The 10906-nt window shown below is 39.1% G+C and overlaps 1 long non-coding RNA gene across 10 annotated transcripts in view; it reads right to left on the bottom strand.

Moving 5' to 3' along the window:
- Nucleotides 1-339: 339 nt before the first annotated feature.
- Nucleotides 340-10906, bottom strand: part of LOC112448762 (uncharacterized) — a 65162-nt gene continuing 54595 nt past the window's right edge. For all 10 annotated transcript variants that reach the window (XR_009496404.1, XR_009496401.1, XR_009496399.1 and 7 more), the window contains one exon: nucleotides 340-1946. This is a non-coding gene — a long non-coding RNA (uncharacterized lncRNA). The remainder of the gene's footprint in view (nucleotides 1947-10906) is intronic.

Here is a 10906-nt window from a genome sequence, read left to right as displayed (position 1 = left end):
AGCCCAAAATTAAATGTATCCTCAATTCAGCTTTCCCTTAGCCAGATACCCAGAATATCCAGGGTCACTCCAACACAAACTGACATGAAGGGAAATGTGATGAAGGGGAGGGTGCAGTGGAGCCTTGGCAGAGACCCTTAGAGCTTAGGTTTCATTAATTTCTTGATAAATCTGTCTCTGCTTTTTGTTCTGTTGTTGTTGCTCCCCTACCAGGGAGGGACTGAACCCAAACCCTTGGCAGTGAGAGTGCAGAGCCCTAACCACTGAACCAGCAGGGAATTCCCCTGCTTCTGTTTTAGTTACTTACATTTTTACAAAAGAAATTCATGCTCATCCTAATTAGTAAAGTCAACCAGAAGTTTATTAAAAGCAAACAAAAAGGACAGAAAAATGAAATAAATGCTTATTCAGAAAAAGAACAAATAGGAGAAATACAGTAATCACTTATAGTTCACTTATCCACAGCAATTCCAGAATTCTGCTGGGATAGTTACTATGAAGGGTAAGTAAAGTTCTTTGTTTAAATCTTACTCATCTTTCCAAGGAATTCCCTTATCTACTCCACGGGTCCTGGCTTTGCTACTCTACAGAAAAAGGGTGTTGGGGAATACACCTTCCTTAGAGTCTGCTCAGCTTACTTCCTACTGGTTCTAGTATGAAATCCAAAGGTTACTTTCAACTCAAATAATCAAAGGATTTCTTTGAGAACATGATTCCCTCAAAACCTTGGTAGGCTTTTGATCTGTTTGCTTCCAGTCAGCAACGTGTGCCAGTAACCACACCCAAAGTTCTTTCCTATACATAATTTTCAAGCATGATTCTGTCTTTGTTTTCCTTCCTTGGTTCCTCTCTCTGTTTAATGGGGGCTATCTTCAGGCCATTAGACTCGGATGGGAAGACCACACTCTTAATCAGATCTTTGCCATTGAAGTCTGGGTCTAACTGGGCCTTTGTTACTCACAGGTTTTTAATATTTTGTTTCCTATTTTAGTGTCAAGAAGTAGTCAGCTTTATAATCTTTCATCCCCCAAATTTCTGGACTTCTTCTAACTCCTTTGCTGCTGCTGCTGCTAAGTTGCTTCAGTCGTGTCCGACTCTGTGCAACCCCATAGACGGCAGCTCACCAGGCTCCCCTGTCCCTGGGATTCTCCAGGCAAGAACACTGGAGTGGGTTGCCATTTCCTTCTCCAATGCATGAAAGTGAAAAGTGAAAGTGAAGTCACTCAGTTGTGTCTGACTCTTAGCGACCCCACGGACTGTAGCCCACCAGGCTCCTCCATCCATGGGATTTTCCAGGCAAGAGTACTTTCCTGCTTAAAAAATGGCCGGTTCTTGCTTGAGCTTTTCTGTTTGTTCTAATGCTTTACTAAAGTCAGCAAATAGTAGACAATACCTACTACCTACTCTCTTTCCAAAAACTTCTTGTAGAGCTATATAGGTTGACTAGGCAAGTAATGTGCCACCTTTTAAGTTGTCACAAGCAGCAGTTGTAGCAAATCTTTTGTGATGACATTACAAACTCTCAAGTATTCTGCCCTCTGATATCTGTTTTCACACCATCCCTACCCAGCTACCAATTCAAAATCATATATTTTAGATTTTTTTTTTCCTTATAGCAGCATGCAACTTCAAGTTTTATCTTCTGTATTAGTCAAGATAGGCTGACTGCTATTAAAAACAATTCCAAAATTTCAGTTGGCTTAAAATAATATTTTTTGTTTACTTATCACTATCCAGTACATATCATCAGGGACTCTGCTCCATGAAGCCATTCAAGGATCCAAGTTTCTTCTATGTTAAGTCCACTCTTTTCAGCCACCAAATAGGGGTAGTGGTGGAAGAACAGGGAGAGTCAATCAGGAAAATTTATGGTCCAGACATGGAAGTATGAACCTCACGTTCATCCACACTCCACAGTCCGGAATTAGTTGCATGACCACAGTTAACTGTAAGGAAGACCAGGAAATATTGTTCATGTAACCAGAAGGAAAACAGAAACATTTTGGTAACAATGACCCAAATAGTTTCTCCCATATTCCTTTTCATATCACTTATCAGAGAAGTTTTCATTTCCTTAAATGACTATTCAATCAGTATCTTACCCATTAGGTTGTACACTACAAGAAAGGCTTTTAGAAGAGAGTGTATCCCAGTGCTTAAGAGTACAGACCCTGGGGTGATACTGCCTAGATTGAAATCCCAGCTCCACCACTTACTAGCTATATAACATTGGACAAATTACTTAACCTCTCTGTCCCTCAGGTTTTTCATCTATAAAGTGAGGATAATACTATTTCTACTCCTGGAGTTGTTGAGGGGATGCAATGATATAGTACATTAAGAACCCTTAGAACAGGGCCCCATATGTTGCAAGAACTTGGTAAATATTAGCTGCTGCTATTATTAAAAGTGGGCTTGCACTGTGTCTGCTTTTACTCACCATTATATATCGAGTGCCTATTACAGACTAGCTGTTCGATAAATATTTACTGAATATTAAAAAAACATAGAACTCAAAACTAGTCAATCTGAAAACATTGTTTCAACAACCACTGCCTAATTGTTTTAAAGCAGCAAGTATTAATTTGTGTTTTAAATTTATCAAATTAGATCTTGCAGTCTAAAACTACCATAATAAAATAGATGATTTAATGTAAATTCCTCAAAATGAAGATATAGCTGTACACTATCATCCAACACACATACAAATTCAAATATACTAAACGGTTACTAATTATTGGGTGGTTATTTGGACCCTGAACTCTAACAGAGGGCTTCCCAGGTAGCTCAGTGTTAAAGAATCTGCTTGCCAATGCAAGAGACTAGGGTTCGATCCCTGGGTTGGGAAGATCCCCTGGAGAAGGATATAGCAACCCACTCCAGTATTCCTGCCTGGGAAATCCTGTGGACAGAGAAGTCTGGTGGTCTACAGTCCACGGGGTCAAAAAAGAGTTGGACACAACTGAGTGGGTAAAAACAACTCTAACAAAAGATTTATCTTTCAATTATTTTCAATACAGAGCTCCCCTGACTCCTCACTTTGAGCACTTGTAATTTAATTCAATAGCAGAAGTAAAAATATGCAGCATTTTTCAGGAGCTCAATTATGGCAAAAGGCTAAACACAGTTATCAAATAGTAAAAATTAAAAACATTTTCTTCATACACAGAACCTTGACTCTGTTTATTACCTTCCCTTCTCCATCAAAATGAGGTTACTGTGGGAGGGGATTCTGAATACTTGTGAAGCCACACAACACCTATTGTCAATGCCCTGACCTAAGATTTGAAGAAAAATAAAATATTCCTAAAATGGTTTCTTTGTTATGCTCTCATTAGCTAGATGGCCTTGAAAGGTAACTAGAAACTTTGGTTTCTTGACATTCTCTCCTTCAGACATTTTTTAAGTGACCTCAAGAGCAATTAAGTTTGTTTGTTTGCTTTTTAAGTTTGCTGGGCTTTTCTCTCCTTTTATTTCATTGTCTTAATGTTGTTTTTTTTTTTTTTTTAATAAATGCTATGGTCATGGAATTGTGTAGATTATATAAATCTATAGTCCACATAAGCATAAGTACAAAAAAAAACAGGGCTTTTTTCTTTGGCTTTCAGAATCAGAAATTAACAATATCTGAGTGGAGGGAAAAAGAGTTCTTTTAATTCTTTGTTTCTATAATATGTTTAACATAAGCAGTGTGTGGAAGAGTTCCAAGATCTGTCAGAGGCTAAATGGCGATATTGTTCTAGCTTCTAACCATAAAGAATGCCTAGGGATAACTTTAAAATTATTCCAAAAGAACAAAATGAAAGCCCAGAGATAAATCCACACACCTATGGACACCTTATCTTTGGCAAGAGGCAAGAATATACAATGGAGAAAAGACAATCTCTTTAACAAGTGGTGCTGGGAAAACCGGTCAACCACTTGTAAAAGAATGAAACTAGAACACTTTCTAACACCACACATAAAAATAAACTCAAAATGGATTAAAGATCTAATTGTAAGACCAGAAACTATAAAACTCCTAAAGGAAAACATAGACAAAACACTCTCTGACATAAATCACAGCAGGACCCTCTATGACCCACCTCCCAGAGTAATGGAAATAAAAGCAAAAATAAACAAATGGGACCTAATTAAACTTAAAAGCTTTTGCACAATGACAGAAACTATAAGCAAGGTGAAAAGACAGCCTTCAGAATGGGAGAAAATAATAGCAAATGAAGCAACTGACAAAGAATTAATCTTAAAAATATACAAGCAGCTCCTGCAGCTCAATTCCAGAAAAATAAACGACCCAATCAAAAAATGGGCCAAAGAACTAAGCAGACATTTCTCCAAAGAAGACATACAGATGGCTAACAAACACATGAAAAGCTGCTCAACATCACTCATTATCAGAGAAATGCAAATCAAAATCACAATGAGATATCATCACACGCCTGTCAGAATGGCTGCTATCCAAAAGTCTACAAACAATAAATGCTGGAGAGGGTGTGGAGAAAAGGGAACCTCTCACACTGTTGATGGGAATGCAAACTAGTATAGCCACTACGGAGAACAGTGTGGAAATTCCTTAAAAAACTGGAAATAGAACTGCCGTATGACCCAGCAATCCCACTGCTGGGCATACACACCAAGGAAACCAGAATTGAAAGAGACACATGTACCCCAATGTTCCTTGCAGCACTGTTTACAATAGCCAGGACATGGAAGCAACCTAGATGTCCATGAGCAGACGAATGGATAAGAAAACTGTGGTACATATACACAATGGAATATTACTCAGCCATTAAAAAGAATACATTTCAATCAATTCTAATGAGGTGGATGAAACTGGAGCCTATTATACAGAGTGAAGTAAGCCAGAAAGAAAAACACCAATACAGTATACTAATGCATATATATGGAATTTTAAAAGATAGTAACAATAACCCTATATGTGAGACAGCAAAAGAGACACAGGTGTATAGAACAGTCTTTTGGACTCTGTGGGAGAAGGCAAGGGTGGGATGATTTGAGAGAATAGCATTGAAACATGTATATTATCATATGTGAAAGAGATTGCCAGTCCAGGTTTGATGCATGGGACAGGGTGCTCAGGGCTGGTGCACTGGGATGACCCAGAGGGATGGGATGGGGAGGGTGGTGGGAGGGGGGTTCAGGATGGGGAACACATGTACACCCATGGCTGATTCATGTCAATGTATGGCAAAAACCACTACAATATTGTAAAGTAATTAGCCTCCAATTAAACTAAATAAATTTAAAAAAAAAAAATTATACCAAAATAAAAAGAAGTGTGGGAGCATGTACCCCCAATGTGTTAAAAAGTAGTTGCCTTTGGGAAGTGATATTGAGTGGGGGAAGAAATATGTGGAGAGAAATACAGGTGATTTCACTTTTAAGTATATCATATCATACTATTAATCAAAAATAATATTTAATAATCATAAGTATTATTTTAATCATATTGTTAACATGTGTTCACTTTAAAAACCATTAGAGAGACAAAAAAATACATTGCAGTGCATATTAATTCACCCACAAACTATATGTGTAGAGACTAGTTTAAAATATCATGCTAATTAAACAACTTTTACCAATCTTGGCATGATTACCATCTTTCACCTAAAGTCTTACTGACCTCAGGGGAAAAAAATCAAGCAATCAGCAGTGCTGTAAATTCTTGGCAGGAGCTGATGAGACTGAAACCTATACTGTGAGGTTCACCAAACACGCCTGACTGAGGGGGATTTGCTGCGTGGATGCACGAGTAAGTGAATGAATGCTGACTGAGGTTAATTAGGGTAGCTCTGATGGTGCCATTCATGTCGAGCCCAGAGAAGCTCCAGCCTGGGCTGCAGAGCTCAGTTTTCCAGGGCCAACCCAGAACTTATGCCATGAAACAGGGCTTGTTGAGACTGTGGAACAAACTTTAGAACTTTATTTCTATGTGCTAGAGCTTCACCACGTTTACAGAATGCTGGGTGAGCCTGAGAAATAATAGCTAATAATTTTCATCTGTCCACCATAACTATATGTTTTTTTCCCCATAAGGAATTCATAGCAGCCTCTCACAAAATTGAAATTCTGCAGGGAAATACTTTAAAATAGCAATGTTATAGTGGAAAGCAGCCAATCAGGGAAATTCAACTCCCAAAATTAATAACACAGGAAGTTCTCTACTTGCAAATAAAATATTTCCAAAAGGTCATTTGCAAGTCAGCTGTTTGAAATTAGGAACAATGCTATAAATGGTGGTTAGATTTCCACTTAGCTCTCAAAACATGTAGCATACTGATCCTAACCTGCCTTTGTCAAAACCACACTGATGACAATCTTATTTAAGTTTTGAAACAGACAGGTCTGTAATTGAATATTGTTCATATAAGCATCTGTGAGTTGATGTTGTAACCTAAAGACAACTCATAACACCATTCTAACCTTCAAAGAGCTGACTTGCAAACACCCTAGGAGATAGGTTTTATTATTCCCATTTTTCAGATCAGGAAAGTGAATCTCAAGAGTCTTACAACTAGAAAGTGGGAAAATCAGAGTTTGAACCCACATTACTCTGTATCTGAAGGCCAAGCCCTTCTCACTGCACCAGTTTACCTCTTAGTCTCATTAGAATTCTATTGTGGAGATTCTCGAATGCCAGGCTGAGACATCTACAATGCAAGTGATAAGATCAAAGTGTTGCTACAGAAAACAATGAACCTGTGGGTGGATAAAATGGAGGAGGCCCTGGAAGAGGAGAATGCAATTTGGAGGAGTAGCTACAGAAAGGTCCAAGAAGAAAATACTGTGAAGGAAAACAACAAATGAATGAATGACAAATAAATCCTTGCAAACCTGGATAACTGACTGCCTCAGAAGCTGAGGGAGAGGAAGGAGTAAAAGAAATCATCCAGATTCAACTCCCAGTAATGGAGAGAAGGATGGCAGCATTAAATGCCAAAGGGGACATAAGGAAGTGAGGTGAGAAGGGGAAAAGTTAGTGGTTAGTTGCCATTTTCTGGTTGGCCTGTGTCAGATCCCTTTCTTTTTGTGGGAAGCTGAAGGGAATCAGCTGTCATCCTGGGCAGCTGGGACCCACCACATGACCTAGACCAATCGGAAGCCCCAACCCAAGTCTTTGACTCTGGGGGGAATAATACAAAAATCTAGCCGTCAAGGACCACACTGGAAGGTGACTGAGACACTGAAGACCAGCGTTGATTGTGCGGGGAAAGCCAGCTCCAGGGCAGCGTCCTCAACAGACTCCTCCTATGGAGTGAACTTGGCTGTGCTCTCTGTGCCCTAGACTGCCTGGGTTCCTGCCCATTTTCCATGCTTGGTCCTCTGGCTTCCCTGTCGACCCAGTGAGCCACCTGATATCCTCCCAGTGAATTCGTTTTCTGCTTGAATTAGCCAGAGTGGGTTTCTGTTGTTTGCAGTTTTGAACCCTGGATGGTAAATACGCTGCCTTCAGTTTTAAACAGATTGCGCTGGCATCACGAGCAGATGCCCAGATGGAAGCCTCCAACACAAAGTCTAAAATGTGAGATTCAAGTTTAGGAGAGAGCTGGGTCCGGGGATATAGATTTAGGATACTTCTAAATAGAGCCAATGACTTAAGTCATGAGAAGGATCAAGGAGAAAGATTTGAGAAAGAGAAAATCGACGTGAGCAATGTGTAGAAATGAACAGACCACCACAATTTAGGAGGCAAGAGAACAAGACAGAGAAAGAGCATAACAGTCATAGAAGGCGAGTCAAGCTAGTGTCATGTCACAAAACCCAGAGAAGCCAAGAGTTTTAAAAACTGATGGAAATCAGATGCTCTTAAATGCTACAGAGTCTGAGGAAGATGGGGAACGACAAAGGGGCGCTAGATACAGCGATTAAGTTGTCACTGGTCTTTAGAGAGCTCTTTTATCATGATGGTGGGAAAAGAAATCAGGTTGCAGTGGGAGGAAAGGAGGTGAAGACTGAGGGGCTAGCGTGAGAGCTGAAGAAGAAAATATAGGCTAGAGTTGAAAGAACTTTGGCAGGACTTTATTTTGTTCACTATTGTATTCCCAGTCCCTGGACAAGCACCTGGCATATGGCAAGTGCTTAATAAATATTTGTTTAATGAATGAATGGAGAAGAGCAGAAGCAGAAAATTAACTTGACTTGGAGTATGATAAAGGCACATATTTTTAGTATTCAGGGTACCCAAGTATGCTTGCCAGCCAGGGTTACCAATTCTTCTCTCCCACTTCCTCCTTGGGCTGTAGAAGCTGATTTCCTAGCTTCTCATTAGTTACTGAGTAGATGCTTTTCCCCCATTCTCTACTGCTGTCCTCCTTCCTCCACTATTCAGTTTACACTATAAGCTAATACAGCAGCCATTGTCTAGATCACAATTTCTTGTCCTTACTAATTTCTTATTTTCCTCAGAAAATCCATTCTTCTACTAATTCATATCCCCTACAGAGTTAAATCAAATATTCCTCATCCATATTTATTTTGTTTCATATGTCAGTAAAACCTCAGCAAACTATTATGGGATGATCTGATAAAACCAAGTCTGATTAAAAACTTTCAGATAAACCTTTAGGTGATAGCTTGATTGTACATTTCTAGAAATTCACTGCTCTGAGGTCCACTGAAACGCCAAATTTTAAGTCCAATAACTAAATGACCAAACACAGGATCAAAACCTTGTAACAAAATCTTATAAGAGCATAAAGTTAAAATGGCCTTTAAGTAATAAAAGATAGATTTATTTTATTTTCAGTCTTTGTCCAAATGTCAGAAGTCTGTGAGTAAAGAACAGGCATTTAAGAGATAAACTGTAACTAGAAATGTAAGAAGTCCTAAGTGGTTCTTTAGTGTGATGAAACACTTGGATTATAATAATAAGATTAAAGACCTGGAGAGATTTCCCACCCCTGGTTTATGGTTCTTCATGAATGTAAGTAAAGCACATAAAGCTTTTCCAGTGAATTTAAGAAGCAGTTTCCTTTTTTGTCTGCACACTTTAGGGAGGCAGTCTGAGTGCCTATCAAAGGTTCATCAGAGGAGTAAGTTGTATGGATATTACTGTATTAATTTGCCTTTAGACAGTCTGAAATTATTTTTGGAAAAAGAAATACAAAATGAATAATTTGCTTTTGATCATGTAATTTCCTTTAGTTTCTTTTCCTAGTAATTTAAAAAATTTATTTATTTTTTAATTGAAGAATAATTGCTTTACAGAATTTTGCTGTTTTCTGTCAAACCTCAGCATAAATCCATCATAGGTATACATATATCCCCTCCCTTTTGAAACTCCACCCCATCTCCCTCTCCATCCACCCCTGAATCAGTCATAGGCATACATATATGCCCTCCCTTTTGAAACTCCCTCCCATCTCCCTCCCCACCCATCCCTCAAGGTTGATACAGAGCCCCTGTTTGAGTTCCTGAGCCATACAGTAAATTCCCGTTGGCTATCTATTTTACATATGGTAATGTAAGTTTCCATGTTACTCTTTCCATACATCTCACCCTCTCCTCCCCTCTCCCCATGTCCCTAAGTCTATTCTCTATGTCTGTTTCTCCACTGTTGTCCTGTAAATAAATTCTTCAGTACCATTTTTCTAGATCCTGTATATATGTGTTAGAATATGGTATATATCTTTCTCTTTCTGACTCACTTCATTCTGTATAATAGGTTCTAGGTTCATCTACCTCATCAGAACTGACACAAATGTGTTCCTTTTTATGGCTGAGTAATATTCCATTGTGCATATGTACCACAACTTCTTTATCCATTCATCTGTCGATGGACATCTAGGTTGCTTCCATGTTCTACCTGTTGTAAATAGTGCTGCAATGAACAATGGGTTACATGTGTCTTTTTCAACCCTGGTTTCCTCAGGGTATATGCCTAGGAGTGGGATTGCTGGGTCATATGGAGGTTTTATTCCTAGTTTTTTTTAAGGAATCTCCATACTGTCTTTCATAGAGGCTGCATCCATTTACATTCCCATCAACAGTACAAGAACTTTTTTCCCTTTTTTCCACACCCTCTCCAGCATTTATTGTTTTCCTAGTAATTGTATGCATATGTGCAAACAGAATGCATTTGTGAGCACATAAGTATGTGTGTCGCCAGATCAAGGTATCATTCCTTACCCTCCTCCTAATCAAAAACTTGGTTTTGCCCACACTGAGTGCCTGATGGAGTTTGAGTGCCTGATGGGAATGGTCTGTGATGCAGAACATTTCCAGTTGGCACAGGTCAGTGGTAGTCATCATCAAAGTCCTTCCATTCACAATAGGAGATTTTCATCCTCGGGTCCTGGGGACTTGCACTCAACTGAATGATCATTTTCAGATAAGGTCCCCCTGGCCACTTTCATTTCAGTGAAACTGTGACAGCTGTAGTTTGGGGAAGATGTATAAATCTTTAAGATTTATAGATCTATAAATCTTTAGTCTATGAACTAAAATAAAGATGAGATTACCTCAGACCTGCAACCTTTTTTCCAAAATGGTGGCATTTTGGCACCAGCCTGTGCAGTGAGACATGACTGAGGTGCAGACAGGCCATGGTGTAAAATAGACCATTCTTGCCCAAGAGTGAGAAGTAATTCCTGTGGAAGAGCCTTAGGGGCCTCACAGGGACATGGTATGAGAAAGGCCTCTTCTCACTGGTGTCACTCTCAGTCATCCAGGATCCTGCACAAAATGAGGCTCACCAAGCTGGCCACAAGGCAGGTTAGGAAGTGTTAGCATGGCAAAGGACAGAAGCTGGCATTCACTAAGGAAGAAATACAGAGCATAAATAATTCTGTATCCAAGAAGAGTTTTATTTTTTAAAGTACAAATTAAGATGAGGAGACATCATTTGCCAGAAATCAACTTGGAAAATTTATTTAAAAAAAAAAAA

Source organism: Bos taurus, chromosome 11 (assembly GCF_002263795.3).
Source record: "Bos taurus isolate L1 Dominette 01449 registration number 42190680 breed Hereford chromosome 11, ARS-UCD2.0, whole genome shotgun sequence".
NCBI lineage: Eukaryota > Metazoa > Chordata > Mammalia > Artiodactyla > Bovidae > Bos > Bos taurus.
The sequence above is the reverse complement of the archived record's forward strand: the minus strand, read 5'-3'. Positions and strand labels throughout refer to the sequence as shown.